The sequence below is a fragment of the Odontesthes bonariensis genome, chromosome 22, assembly GCF_027942865.1.
Source record: "Odontesthes bonariensis isolate fOdoBon6 chromosome 22, fOdoBon6.hap1, whole genome shotgun sequence".
Classification (NCBI taxonomy): domain Eukaryota; kingdom Metazoa; phylum Chordata; class Actinopteri; order Atheriniformes; family Atherinopsidae; genus Odontesthes; species Odontesthes bonariensis.
Window position 1 is genome coordinate 31,863,703 of NC_134527.1, and position 14,634 is coordinate 31,878,336.

The 14,634-nt window shown below is 40.4% G+C and overlaps 1 protein-coding gene and 1 long non-coding RNA gene across 2 annotated transcripts in view; one reads left to right on the top strand and one right to left on the bottom strand.

Annotated features, from left to right (window-relative positions):
- ajm1 (apical junction component 1 homolog) overlaps positions 1 to 14,024 on the bottom strand; it is a 38,993-nt gene extending 24,969 nt beyond the window's left edge. The window contains exon 1 of the mRNA XM_075456212.1: positions 13,787 to 14,024. The gene's annotated coding sequence lies outside the window, so the exon portion shown is untranslated. The remainder of the gene's footprint in view (positions 1 to 13,786) is intronic.
- On the top strand, positions 1,512 to 4,476 carry LOC142372747 (uncharacterized). The gene is made up of 6 exons (XR_012768312.1): positions 1,512 to 1,598; positions 2,395 to 2,543; positions 2,645 to 2,781; positions 2,874 to 2,960; positions 3,099 to 3,222; positions 3,393 to 4,476. It is a non-coding gene; the product is annotated as an uncharacterized LOC142372747 (long non-coding RNA).
- Positions 14,025 to 14,634: the final 610 nt, after the last annotated feature.

Genomic DNA, 14,634 nt, shown 5'->3' on the forward strand with positions numbered 1-14,634 from the left:
CCTGAACTATCTCAGGAAGCTGGGCAAAGACAGAGTTCATCCACTGACATGAAACTTTTTAGCTAACAACACTTGTATTGGTTATAGACATTTAAATACATGGTTGTGCCGTTTATGTTAATAAAGAAAGTTCCATTTGGATTTGTGTTTCACTTATGAGGTGTCACTTTATGGTTGCCATGAAACCATACAGTAGTCATCTTCCATGCAGAAAAAGAGCTGTATAGTGTATATACGTACACAGCAAAAACTGGAGTGTTGAAATTTCAGGGTTAAACATGTCAGAGTTGATTTCAACTCTCAAAGTGTCATTTTAACACATTCTGATTAAAATGGTGTTCAGTGTTGGAGTTATTTAACAGAGTTATTCAAACCTAAGCAAATCAACTCTGTAGAGATGTAAAGTGCATCTCGGCCGAGTTAACTTGTTTGATAGGCCCCTGGGCTTCAGTCCAGGTAAACCGTGTGTTATGCCCCTGGGCTTTCAGCAGGGTGAACCCGTGCATCAATTAATAGTCTCCTGTGCGTGGCGTGGTCAACCGTCGTTTATTTCGCTGCTGGAATCAGGAGTGGATGCGGAGTTGGAGTTTTACACGAGAGGTAAGCTACAAAATCAAACTTGTAGGAACAATAACATTGAATTAAACATCTGCTGAGAATATTTATGTAACTTTGCTAAGCACTTTTTGTGGTTGGCACTGGACAGCGAACGTTTGGATTTTTTTTTTTAATGCAATGTTAACTTCACCACTACCACTTGCTAAAAAATAAACATTAACAATAAAAAAACGGTTTCCTATGTTATCCGTTGCATTTTACCAAGTCTCACGCGTGCTTGAGAGGTTGTAAAAACAAGGCTTCATATTTAACTGTCGAATATAGTTTGGGGCTAACGTTAGCACAGGTTAACAAGCTAACTTGAAGTTCATGGCGGGTGCATGGCATCAGTCCGACTGCCCAATACTCGGTACAACTATCTGACGTCACTGTCCAGCATCGCGAACAATGGCGACTTACGTGTTAAATATTCTTTTTACTAATTTTAGAAAACGAAGACATCAACGATGTTTTTGATATCACTTTATTATAACTGATACTAATATGTATCTTTTAAGAACTGAAAGTCTTCATAGCCGGGGTTCCTTTTAATAAATCAGTTTTGCCTCAAATGTAAATGTTAAAAATAAGAACCCTTACAATTTCAATGGGTCCTCGGCGGACCCGACGTTGTTGGTGCTCGGACCCAATTACGGTAGCATGTGCTGCAGTCACTACAGCTAGTCGCTGCCACGTTCATCAATGAGAGCGTTTCCACTGGGCCTGCTGTGGCATGTTTTAACAGCCTCCCAGCAGCTGCTGAATGTGGTTTAATCTTAGACATGCAGTGAAATTAATAATGAAACAATTTCTTGCATGATACACAACGTTTATGTGAGTGTTAAATAATTATTTCTTGCATGTTAAGTGTTTACTGACATTTTTTTGTTGTTGCATGTCTCAGAAAATGCTGATCCAGGTTCGGTATTGCCAACAGCAGAAGTATCTGAAGTTGGATGAGGTTGATGGATGTTTTGATTTTGTGCAGTTCCATGACAAAGGTTTGTTTTTGTTTTACTTATGCTTGGTTTGATATAAAGGGCAGAACAACGCCCCTTTCTTTTAAGATTTGGACTGAAAAGGGAATGTATTTAATGCAGGGGATTATCTCTGAATTTGTTTACAGTGGTGAATTAAATTATTGAATGTGAAATGAGGCAAGATCAGTGCTAGCTTAAAGGTCCACTCAGATGTATCTTGTCTTTTCCAGTCATCGAGAGATTTTGCATGCCACCTGACGCAAAATTAGTGTACAAAGATGCAACAGGGACAGAAGTTGATGAGGACATTTTCAGTGACCTTGTCAGCCAAGGCAATGTGACTCTATCAGTTTTCTCAAATGACGGTGAGAAATGTAAAGGGGTAAATTACATAATGCAATGTGAAAAACACTAATGCAAATTTATAAGTACAGAAATACAGTAAACAATTTCAATTTAATGTTTTCAGAATTAAGTCATTTAATACACTTAAAGGTGGATCAAATATTCAATATCATTCTTTGTGGTTACACAACAGGGACATTCAGCCTGACTTTTATTAAATGGTTTAAATGTCATTTTAACTGACATAAATCCAACATGAATACCAAATGTATTTTTGATTAATCTAATTCATGCCTTTAAAACAATTTCTGAAAATATTTCTGAATTGCCTATCAAGACTGAGAATCAATTGAATAAATGAGTTGAGTCTATGGTGTGCCGTTGGCTTGGTTAGATCAAAAATCTTCTATGACTTTTTGTATACTGCAAATAAACACCCCACCCCCTTTTTTTTTTTTTTCTTCTTTTTTAGAATTTTCCGATTGCTCCTTGTCCTCTCCATCCGATTGTTCTGATTCAAGCTTCAGTTCAGGTGCAAGTACAAGAACTATACTCCTAGATGAGGTTCCTAGGAAGAAACCAAGACTTGAGGGCCCACTTACTGCAGCATCTGCTAGAAAGGTTGTGCTAAGTACTCACAGGTTTCTTAAAATCAACATTTGTCATCCTTAAGCTCTAGAAAGGCAGTTTATCACATTTGTTTTTTTGCTTCTTTTTCAAAGTTGATCGAAGATGTCCTTGGTACCAGCTCAGGTGGTGAAGAGGTCCTCCAAGAGTATCACACAACACAAACTCTAACAGATGCTACCAGAAGAAAGTTGGTCAATATAATAGTGGCACACATGATTGATAAACACGGGTATGTGTGTTCTATTTGTCTGTACTATCCTTTTTTTAATAACAAGTTAACTACTTGGCCCTTGTATTAATGCTAATTTGATCTTTTCTCAGGCAACTCCCCAGCAAAGCTGTTCGAGAAGAGTACGCTCTTGGGATAGTGACAGTGTTCCCGTCCCTCAAAGACCAAAGAAAGGCTATGTATAGTCATTATTATTGTACTCTCTGTTTACATAATTTTCATGTTTTGTCTACATTACAGTAACATTTAGATTCTGAAATTTCACAGTAGCTTATGAGGTTGACATCACATTAATTTTGAATGTATTTCCATTTTAGGAACATTTCTATGATGCTGCAAGCAGCACCGGATACATTTCTTGGCGTCTGAAAACGATTCAGAGAAAGATTCGAAGAGGACATGCATCTACAAGTAGCCCCACTGGCTTTTCCCCAGGAGGAGGTCAATCTATCTATCTATCTATCTATCTATCTATCTATCTACGGCACTATCTATCTCTACGCAACTGTCTTTCTTTCTCTAAGTACCCCTCATTTTTCTTTCTTTCTTACAACTTCATCTAGGGTGTTTCTTGTTTTTTTTTCTTGAAAGAATTGTGTGCTTTTTTTCAGGATGCCCAAATGTGCGCAGGTCCATTGTTGTTGACCAGCAGCTTGATGGGGATGCATACCAGGAAGCCATCTCCTTGCTCAACCATACAACAGACAGTTCCGTAATTTTTCTGAAGATGAGAGAGACCTTTCAGAATCGCCAAAAACTCATCCACGACTCAGACAAAACTCAACAGAACTTGCTTTCAAGGATTTATGGTTTTGATTACGGATTTCTAGAACGAAAGAACCGCCCCACGAAAATCGTATTGGACAGTGCTGGCAATGGCATCAGCTTGAACTCTATCCAGACATTCTGTCTTGTGAAAAACATTCCACTCCTGTTTGGTGACATTGTTCCTGCAGAGAACAGACACTGGAGTTTGTTACTGTTACTGTTAAAAATTATGAACATAGTCTTTTCACCTTCTCTCACTCTGGGCATGACTGTATATTTAAAAAATTTGATCCTTGACCACCACAAATTATTCAAGTGCTTGTATCCACACAGAAAACTCATACCCAAGCATCACTTTATGATCCATTACCCCTCTTCTATTAGGAAAATTGGCCCTTTGTTGTACGTTTGGTGTATGAGGTACGAAGCAAAACACAAGATGTTTAAAGATTACTTCAAAAATTTCAAAAACATAACCAAATCACTAGCTAAAAGGCATCAAATGGCCATTGCTTATCACTGGGAAACCTTCACCCTTAAACAGAAGGAATATGGGCCAATGAAATCATTTTCTTTAAGAGATGAAAATGTGGTCAACAGTGAAATGTGTGAAATGCTGTTGTCCAAAGATGTTTTCCTCAACAAGTTGGGTTAAAGTCGATGGTGTTGAGTACAAAGGTGGACTTGTTGTTTGCAGTTCCATGGAGGAAGACATGCCAGTCTTTTGTCAAATAGATGATGTACTTCTGGTTGAAGATGACGTTTATTTTTTGACAAAAAAGCTATTTACAGAGATGTTTGTTGAACACCACCATGCCTTCAAAGTTTTACCAACTGAAGAGAGGTGTGTCATGAAAATGACTGAACTCAAATGTCACCAACCATTTGATATTCAAAGCTCATATGGTAAAGCAGATGAAAGTTTGTACATTATACGCTCGTTTATTATGTTTTAACTGACTGCATTGGGGGAAAAGTTAAAATAAATTGTATTTTTGAAAATGCATTTTTCTTGGAATTGTCATTTTAATGGTTGTATTGTACTGTTGTTTTTTTTAACTATGTAGTGTCAATTTAACCCAATTTAGAGAGTTAAAAAGGAACTCTGATATAGTGTTAATGTAACTCGATATAGTGTTAATTCAACCCAGTCTAGGGAGTTAAAAAGTAACTCTAGGTACAGTGTTAAATAATTAACTATTTTGAAAGTGTTAATTTAACTCTGTAGAGTGTGGAGCTATATAAACCCGCAAAAAGTGTTAAAATTGACTCTGTGGAAGTTTATTCAACACTCCAGTTTTTGCTGTGTATAGTATACATAAAGTAATGCACAAGTTACTGTGGGAATTGGCAAATGTATATAAAGCGCATGGCAGAACAAGGACAGGATTTAAAAAGATGCTGTATACGTGCAGTACATATACATTAGTTGCCTAACAGAACAAATAGCTTTTAGTGAGCACAAAAGAGGGCTACAATGTGGCGTAGTGGTGAGCACTGTTGCCTCACAGCTGCTTCGAATCCCAGTGTGGAAGTTGCATGTGTGGGTTCTGTCCGTGTACTTCAGCTCCTTTGTCCCATCGTCCAAAAACATGCATGTTAGGTAAATTGGTGATTCTATATTGACACTGAAGAAGTGAGTTTGCATGCTGGTTTGTCTCTGTGTGGCCCTATGATGGACTGGTGACCTATCTAGGGTTTACCCCACCACTTGCACAATGGCAGCTAGGGTAAGCTTCAGCCCCCCTTAACCCTAAATTGGATTAAATTTCATTTCATTAGACAGCATGGCATGAATTTTAGGGCCTATCCCAGCTGGCAGAGGCAGGGTACCTTCTGGACAGGTTGCCAGTCTATCACAGGGGTGTTGCTACTCAGCTGTACTTATCTATGAAACCAGATGAACCCAATAGGTTGGTCAGACTACAACCATGTCTTCAAGACATAAAGACCTGGATGACTCAGAACTGTCTGCTTCTAAATTCAGACAAACTGAAGTCGTTATCTTTGGACCTGAGCGCTTCAGGGAGGAACTGGTTAGCTATATAGTTATTCTATACCAGGGGTTGACGGCTCTTTCATCCTTATCCTGCGGCTCCGCGTGACTTGGGAAAATAAATGAAAAAGTATCCAATTGAAGTGAATTCTATTTGTGTTAGTTCGTTTTTTTTATTGTAGTTCTAACTTGGAAGATTATTGTGATCTTGAAATATTAAAAAAATTCTTTTTTTATTATTTTCATTATTTTTCGTCGCTCAAAATATGTGTCACACTCGCCGAAAGCCGGTATATTCCCACCAAATCGCTGTGCAATTATCAAGACTTTCAACCCCAGGTAGGCCAGGTATGGAGAAATGTAAGAAAAGAAAAATATCTGAAGAAAATAGAACATTTAATGATGCCGGGGCAGATTAATTTGCATTTACCTCTGACCAGAGTGGCTCACCAGTATGCCTAATTTGTGGAGAGAAAGAGACCTTCAACCTGTTTTTTTTTTAATTATTATTATTTTTTTAAGAATTCAAAAATGTTCAAAATGTGTTCATTACATAAATTTAATTTAATTTTCTCTGTAGGCCTTCATGGACTTTGTAAGCAACACACTAAAGTTGTTTATACAAAGCGTAAAGGTAAAAAAACAATAACGTCATTTTAGATGTCAAAAAGTATTTGCGGCTCCCAGTGTTTTCTTTTCTGTGCAAACCGGGTCCAAATGGCTCTTTGAGAGTTAAAGGTTGCCGCCCCCTGTCCTAGATGGTATTTCCTTGGCTTCTAGTACTACAGTGAATTTAATTTATCACCCAGAGACCAACCAATTAAACACAACCATTTCAACTTTAACGCTGGTCAACTAACAAATATTAGGCTTTATAACTTTAAAGACCCTTTCCATTTAAAATCAAGTTTTTAATGGTCACACTGTGGGTATGGATTTCTGCTTTGACCACCTTCAGCCTCAGAAAGGTGAGGTCAGACAGCCCACATGTTCCACTCAGAAGACTGAAGGAAACAATAATCGAATGTTCAACTCGACTAGAAAAGTGCTATAAAAATGCAGTCTATTTACCAAAGTACAGGTAGAGGTCTCAGCAGAAGTACACCACCACACATTTTCAATGCATCATAAAACACTATTTAGAGGGATTACATTTGTGTGAAATTTTCATGTAGCAGGAGCTCGGGAAGTCGAGTTGTCATCTGCCTTTTTAAAGGTTGTTTCAACCCTTGTCTTCTAAAGTTAAAATAAATAAATAAATAAAACAGAAATGTTCCTTGTGATATAAATTTAGAATTTTAAGGAATATAAAGCTAAGTCTCCCTTTAAGGGTCATTGTAATGAACAACGTGAGTAATAATGCAATATGTGAACATGATGACATGAAACTGTGATTGTTTGTGAGATGGTTATGGCAAAAAGAAATTTTCTACTGCTGCAACCTTATTGCATATACGTGCAGCTAGACTCGGTGTACCACATTCTAAAGGTTTACAGGATTCAGATCCGGTCACGATGGAAATCCACTTTTTATAAACAACAATGTTTGATTGAATTTGCTGGAATATGGATCAACAATTGTTGATGGATTTCAAATTCAAATCTTGAAAGTGTTGACAAAGACAAACATGTTGATAAAAAAAAAAAAAAAAACGATTTCTAAATTGGGACAGTCTTTCAAAAACAAAGTACATTTCTTGCTCTAATCAATAAGTTTTCTTTCAGGTACGAACAGAATTTACGAGTGATCCAGACCTGTCGTAGGAGTTTCAGAAAATACTTTTTACCTCAGTATAGGGATTTTCTTAGCTATATTACAGGTTCCAGGTCATCCATGGTTATAAATTTACAAGGCATGATGTTTCAAGCTAACAACATAGCAAATATGCTAATGACACTCCTACATCTACTAATCACCCTTCAGGGGCACAACATTATTCTAATCAGAGTCTAGGGCTAGGGACCAACTATGTAAGGTCAAATATCTCAGATGTTTCTTATCTGCTCAATCCATGGTTTCTGCCAGTACAGGCTTTGATCAATCAAAGCGGCCATGCACCATGTCACCATTATAAACTAAGTTGATGGAAAAAACACTAAAAATAAAGTTTAAAGAAACTGATGCAGCAAATAGATCAAAGAAAACACTGAGAGGAAGTAAGGAAGAAGAGAGATTTCTAAATTGGGACAGTGACAGTCTTTCAAAAAGTACAAAAGTACATTTCTTGCTCTAATCAGTAAAACTAGATACCCACAAAATACAAGTTTGAGGGACGGAGGGAACTGTGTCATTATGGAATCATTGTAAGACAACTTTCAACTAAGTGGCTCTTCATAGATTATTCATAGAAAAAAATTACACAAATCCAGATGTAAATCCATTTGTGCCATTCTCTGAATGAACGAATCTCTGACCTCGTAGCCTTAGTTCAACCTCTGGCAGATGTGATGGGAGTCAGGACCCCAACTTTTCCTGCAGAAGCTTGTTGCTTCCACCACATATTAACACAGCACTCCATCACATAATGCAGTGACCAGAAGTTATGCTCACTTCATGTTTTTATTGAAGACCAGGGGTCCGTTTCACAAAGCAGGTTCAACAAACTCTGAATCTAATCCTGAACTCTGAGTTGATCTACTCTGAGATAGAAAACTCTGAATTTTCAGTTCCAGAAACGCTGATTTGAGTGAGTTTGGTCAACTCTGAGTAGTTTCACCTTGAGTTTTGCGTGTGCACCACAACTTTAAAATGCCAGCATCAATGGAGGGCTATGTTTTTCACCAACCTGGCAGCAGACCCAGAATTCACTTTGTGGGTTAGCATTAGTGATTTGAATTTGATGCGAGCAACTACAGGAAGCCAGTGTAGCTCAATGAACAGAGACGGGACATGTGCGTAGCAGCCTGACCAAGCAACAGAGGCCACATGCTCAGAGTGGGTCAATTGGTCAACAATCACAACACCGAAGTTCCTTGCAACCTGAGAAGGAACGAGTAATAAAGAGTCTGTTTTGACAGAGGTGTTTGGATGTATGGTTTGCTTGGCTGGGAGAGGTTGAGTTGGAGGTGATGCTCTCATATCCATGCAGATATGTCAGCAAGACAGTCTGAGATTCGCACAGACCATGGAGTTGCCTGGTGGAAATGACAGATAGAGTTGGGTATCATCTGTGTAGAAGTGATATGAGAATTAAAGTCAACTTGTTCAATTTGGAACTGTGAACTTAGTTCAGAATTTCTAATCGTGAAACATGAACACAAACTAACTTTGAACTCGTTCTTGTGAATTGTAAACTTTAATGACCCTGGATATTGTCTGACTTGTCAGGTGGTAAGCAAGATAAAGTAAATTTGGAACATGCAGTAGATGATTGAGATTGTGCATATTAAGACTAGCCTTGCTGATTTTGGTTGTTTTTTAACATCTCAACTTAAGCAGGTGTTTTATGTGCCAACATCAAAAGACGGCTAAAGTTAACAGCTTTAGAACACTACAAATTAAGTTTAAAGTGAAATCAAAAGTTTATAGTACTAACATGAACATGCCTCGTGGATGACAATCATATATAAAATCCTTCACCCTACAGATACATGTTCTATCTTCATGAAACTCTTGAAGCCCCAGCTCTTCAGAGGGCATCTGCTACCCTGCACTTACCCTGTACTTCCCTCTATGCCTGCAGTCTATCTCTACACTCAGTGGGGTCACATGGCACTGTAAAAATCAGATTAAGGGTGAATTACAATAAAACTGAGTTATTAAGTTCATCCATACACTTTAATCTGACAAAAAATTGGATCAGATCGGGTTACTCGCGATCAGATTCAGACCCCGAGATAACTGGGCTGAAAGTCACTCTAAACCTGCTTGTAGACGCTGAAGCACGTGGTGAATCAGACTTTGCGTTCTGCGCATGCTCCAGATGTTTTCCCGGGGTCGTGACCCGGAAGTCAAAGGAGACGATATTCCTGTTGTTGTCGCCGTCAGAAAGAAACAAACAACGCGATGGAGAATGCTCCGTTGGGCATCGAGTTTGTGCAACAAGCAGCTCATCACAGACCAAATGTAGAGGGACGTAGCTTCATCTGGCTCTGCGTTCTCCATCTTTCTCCAATGCCTGAGTTTGTTGTTGTTGTTGGTGGTGAAGAGGTCAACAGGAAGTGGCTCTATTAGCAACAGTTGGAATGGGTACAGCACCACCTATCATACCGGGGTATGACACGCTTTGTGCCTCTGATCCCATTCATTCACCGCCAAATATCCAAGGAGAATTACCAATTCTCAAATAAGGAGCAGAACCCAACTATAGCTATAATCCAATTAATCTCACCATGTAGACCAGGGGTCTCCAACCTTTTTCCCTCTGAGAGCTACTTGAACAAAATAAAAATGGCCGAGAGCTACTCGTGTTTCGTGCTCTTTTTGAACAAACAAACTCAATAAGCCTTCTTTTCCTGAACATTTACAATATGTTACTGTCCACATCTCACATTCTGTATTAAAACATCAGAAAAATATTATTATTATCATTATTACAAATACAGATATGGTTACTTATTCACTTATCCTTGTTATATATCTCCATGTCACTGTATCACACTTCACAAAACTATTTACATGCACCAAGACTTCTGAAAGTGAAATGTTATTATGGATCACTTACAATTTCTACAAACCAAGAATCAAAAACTTTACCCAACATAACCTTTTAAATCATCAAAATATCAGTATATTCTAAATGGTGAAATCCACGTAAAGAACAGAAATTGCATTCACAATAAAAACCATTTAGTTCCGTTCAATATTGAGCAGTGAAGGTGTGTGTGTGTGTGTGTGTGTGTGTGTGTGTGTGTGTGTGTGTGTGTGTGTGTGTGTGTGTGTGCATGTGTGTGTGTGTGTGTGTGAGTGTGAATGTGTTCAGAAAGTGTTAGCTAGTGAGATTACTGACACTGCATTGAGTCAACAAGAGAGGTGTATGCTGGAGTGTATCCACTTAAGTTCACTCTTATGGAGTCATGGAGTTCATCACTCAGTCTCGTTCTGAGCTTTGATTTCAGGACATTTATGTCAGAAACAGCTGACTCACAGAGGTGAGTTAGACCCAAACAAAGCAGACATTTTCAGAGCTGTTGGTGAAGATTTTCATAATCATATGGCTCTTCCAAGCTCCAGAAATGCTGTGAATGCTGCTGAGACTTTAACTGCACTTTGTTTTGAAGGTTTATGACCTCCATTTCCATTTCCACACAGGACTCAAGTTTCTCAAAGTCACTGAATCTGTCAGCAAACTCCTGTCCAAGCCTTGATCAGAGGTCACAATACTTGGTCACATTTAAAACGCTGGCTGCGCCTGTGTGACTGTCCAGCATCTTTGAGATAGAGGGGAAGTGCTGAAATCTTCTGCTTTTCACTTGCTGAATGTACAATGACAGTCATGTCACATATATTTTAACCTTTGCCTTGTAACTGTAGGTTCAGGTGGTTAATTTTCTCAGTTACATCGGTCAGGAAAGCAAGATCAAGTAGCCACTCTGCATCAGATAATAGGGTGGTGTCCTCCTCCCTCCTTTCCATGAATGCCTTGATTTCAGCCAGCAAGGAAAGAAAGCGCTGTAGTATCTCTCCCCGACTTAGCCATCTGACCTCGGTGTGAAGGAGGAGATCCCCATACTCCGCAGAGCATTCCTCCAGGAACAGCGTGAAGCTCCGGTGTTGCTTTGCCTTTGCTCGAATAGAATTGATGATCCTGATAATCATGACATGGTCAAATCCCATCACTTTTGCGCATATAGCCTGCTGGTGAATGATGCAATGATAGTTCAAAAACTTTGGAAAGTCCGGGTCCGCTTTGCAGTGCGCAATAAATCCGGAGTGACGACCTTTCATTGCAGGGATCTTTTTTTCCACAAAGTAATCCTTTACTGCATTATAAATATCAACTCCCCTGGTTGTTGTTTTCAATGGGAATAAGGTAAAAAACTCCTCTTTGGTGGAAAAGCCGTCAAACACCATCCGAATGAACACAGCTGGCTGGGCTGTATCACTGCGGTCCACACACTCATCGCACTGAATAGAGCACCATTTGCACCTGTTAACGTCAGATTCCAGCTGTTTTACCGCATCCTCAGACAGCGCAGACACTCTCCTTGCCATGGTATTGGCACCAAACTGTACATCGGCAATAGCAGACAAAATGTCCTCTTATTTTTATGGTCCCTGAATAACGTTTCAGCCACCGCGGTCATGGCCTCCTTCACGATCCCGCCATCGGTGAACGGCTTTTTGCGCTTTGTTAAAATGTGCGCCACTTTAAACGAAGCCTCTGTTGCTGAATTGGCTTTCTTCGTCGGTTTGGTGAACAGAGACTGTTGCCGTTGAAGCGTCGTCTTCAGCTTCGTTATCTTGTCTTTTCGTAGGAAAGACTTTGGTGAAATGGCGTTCCACATCACACCTTTTACCGACCGACACGCTGGCCCCGCAGATCTGACACACACACCTGTCGTTAACGTTTGTAAAACTCTCCCACTCTGGGGGAAAATGGTACGTTTTAATCCACTTGTTGGTTTGTCCACTTGTTGTCGCCATCGTAAACTTCTTCTCACGTCACCACTGACTCATCAAGATTGACATCAGCGCAACTTTTTGATTGACAGCTAATTGGCAAATAATCATTTTGTGTTGGAAGGGGCGGGACACTGTGAGTTTTGATTGGACATAAATTTAAGTAGATTTGCCAAGGGACCAATTAAGTTTTCAAAGTTTTCGTTGGAGACCCCTGCTGTAGACCCCCTGACTGTCCCCTCCGACAGAGCCTGAATCGTGCCTTCCTTCTAGCTTAGTGTTAGCTTAGTGCTAGCTTAGTGTTAGCTGTAATGTGATACTCTCATTTGTAAGTCACTTTGGATAAAAGCGTCTGCTAAATGCAGAAACACAAACAGAAACAAACCTTTTCAGTTAGTACTGGTCAACATTTCTTTTCTGATAGTTCCATTAAATGAAGCTGATTTGGAAGTTTAAGAAGAAAGACCTCTTTCTTCCTGTCTGCCCTCATTCCCTGGTGTTGGGGCTTTTCATCCTGCTGCACTTTCTGTTTTCCAACTCTGTCAGGCTCGTCTAATACTTCATTATGTCATCAGGACTCTTGTCCAATAGTCTTTTTGCCCTCCACTTTGTCATGGAACACAAATCACCAGATAAGGTTTTGTGACAGTTGTGTTGGTGATCCTCATCTGCTTATAAAACAATCTTTGGGCTGAATGTTTGGCAAAGGTTCACACTGTTTGGACTTGGATTCACTGCATCCCACAACACTTTCTTTGTGGGTTCAGAAAAAGAAGTGAAGGAACACACCTGAAGCCAGAGGCTCACCTCACTGACAAAGAGCCAGGTATGTGCGGTGATGTGTGGCTTTGGGTCAGGTCTCTTCTGCAGTGTCAGCTCTCCATCTGTCCTGACACTCATGCCCCTCTGGGACCACCTGGGGAGGCAGTTCGAGTCCAGCACAACTCACATTGGTTGGTTGCAAGACTAATCATTAATTATGGAATTTACTGTTGCATGTGGTAATGATGTCCCAATCACCCGTGTGTGTGTGTGTGTGTGTGTGTGTGTGTGTGTGTGTGTGTGTGTGTGTGTGTGTGTGTGTGCGTGCGTGCGTGCGTGCGTGCGTGCGCGCGCGTTAAACTATCTGCTGGAACACACTGAGGCCTCTGGAACATCCGGCTAAGCTGCTGTGCGACTCCAGGGTCGTTTCAAGGGATAAAGGAAATCAGAGCAATCCTCTCAACCTTTCACTGCCGCCACAGACTGAGCTGAGGGATTTTCTCTGTGAAATGAAACGGAGTGCTGCTGCAGACCGATGCAGATCCGAATGAACGTCGCATTGACGCTGAGCTAACAAACACTGCGTAATGTGAGTGCTGCATAAGGCTGATGCCCGGAGCCCCAACCCGGATCAGGATGATGTCAGTGCTCCAGGATGGCAACACATTAGTCCAAAATCAGCCAGCAGTGATGCAACTGTGCAGGAGAGAAATGAGCACGACTAAATACCGACTGCACCCTCCATCAGAGGAAGATGCTCTGCCGACGCACCGCACGCTCCGAACAGACCGATCAAAGATGCACAACACTTCAACACACGCCACCGCGACAGCACATGAAATAAGACTGAGATTGTATTAACGATGAGCTGATCAATGTGCTAAGCAGAGCTCGCTGCTGCAAATAAAATGTCTTACCGCATCAGTCCGGGTTCCCAGCCTGCGCTCATCCATTTTTTTTTTTTTTGTTTTGCCACAGATGCGTTATGAGGTAGAGCTCCAGTGATATCCCAATGACGACACCGAACATGTGCAAAAGGTAAATGTGCGCTATGCAGCTTATTGGTCAGAGTCCATGGATTTCTGTCCCCCCCTCCATGATTTCACAGCGCTGCTGGAGTGCTGCGCATGGCCGCTGCGCCCTCCTCATGGATGTGACCGCAGCACCAAGCCACCCTCTGCCTCTGTCTCCGCCTCTATCCCGGCTGCAGCGCTGACAGCAGCGCGCACCCGGAGCTTTGGCTCCCTCCTGCGTCTCTGTGCGTGGAACCAACCTGAATCCTGGAATATTAGAGAGGAATCTCCTCGGCTTAGACACTATAAACTATCCCACTGCTGCATGGTGCAGTTAATTATAATTATATAATGTTATATCATATTAATTATCGCTTAGGTCATTAAAAAACAAGACCAAAAATCTTCCGTTTTGACTTCTCTGTGGTGGGAACATTAGTTGTCATAAACAGAGAAAAAACGAAGTAATAAATGAAATGATAGCTGAAATGTCCCTTTACAAAGTGAAGTTTGGGAACATTAACTGTTAGTAAAGCGTGAAGCCTTTCAGGGGCTGAGAGGACTGCATTTGGAATTGATTTTCTGATATGATTAGAACAATATTAAATGGATTGTGGCTCCAGTATTATGCTCAACATGTGAACCTCCAGAACATTTTTTAAGAAATCTTGTGATCAACAGTATTCTTCGTGTTTGACACTGATGAGCAGCAGGTTGGATCTGATAACAAAGCTGGAGTCAGAGGGCGGCCA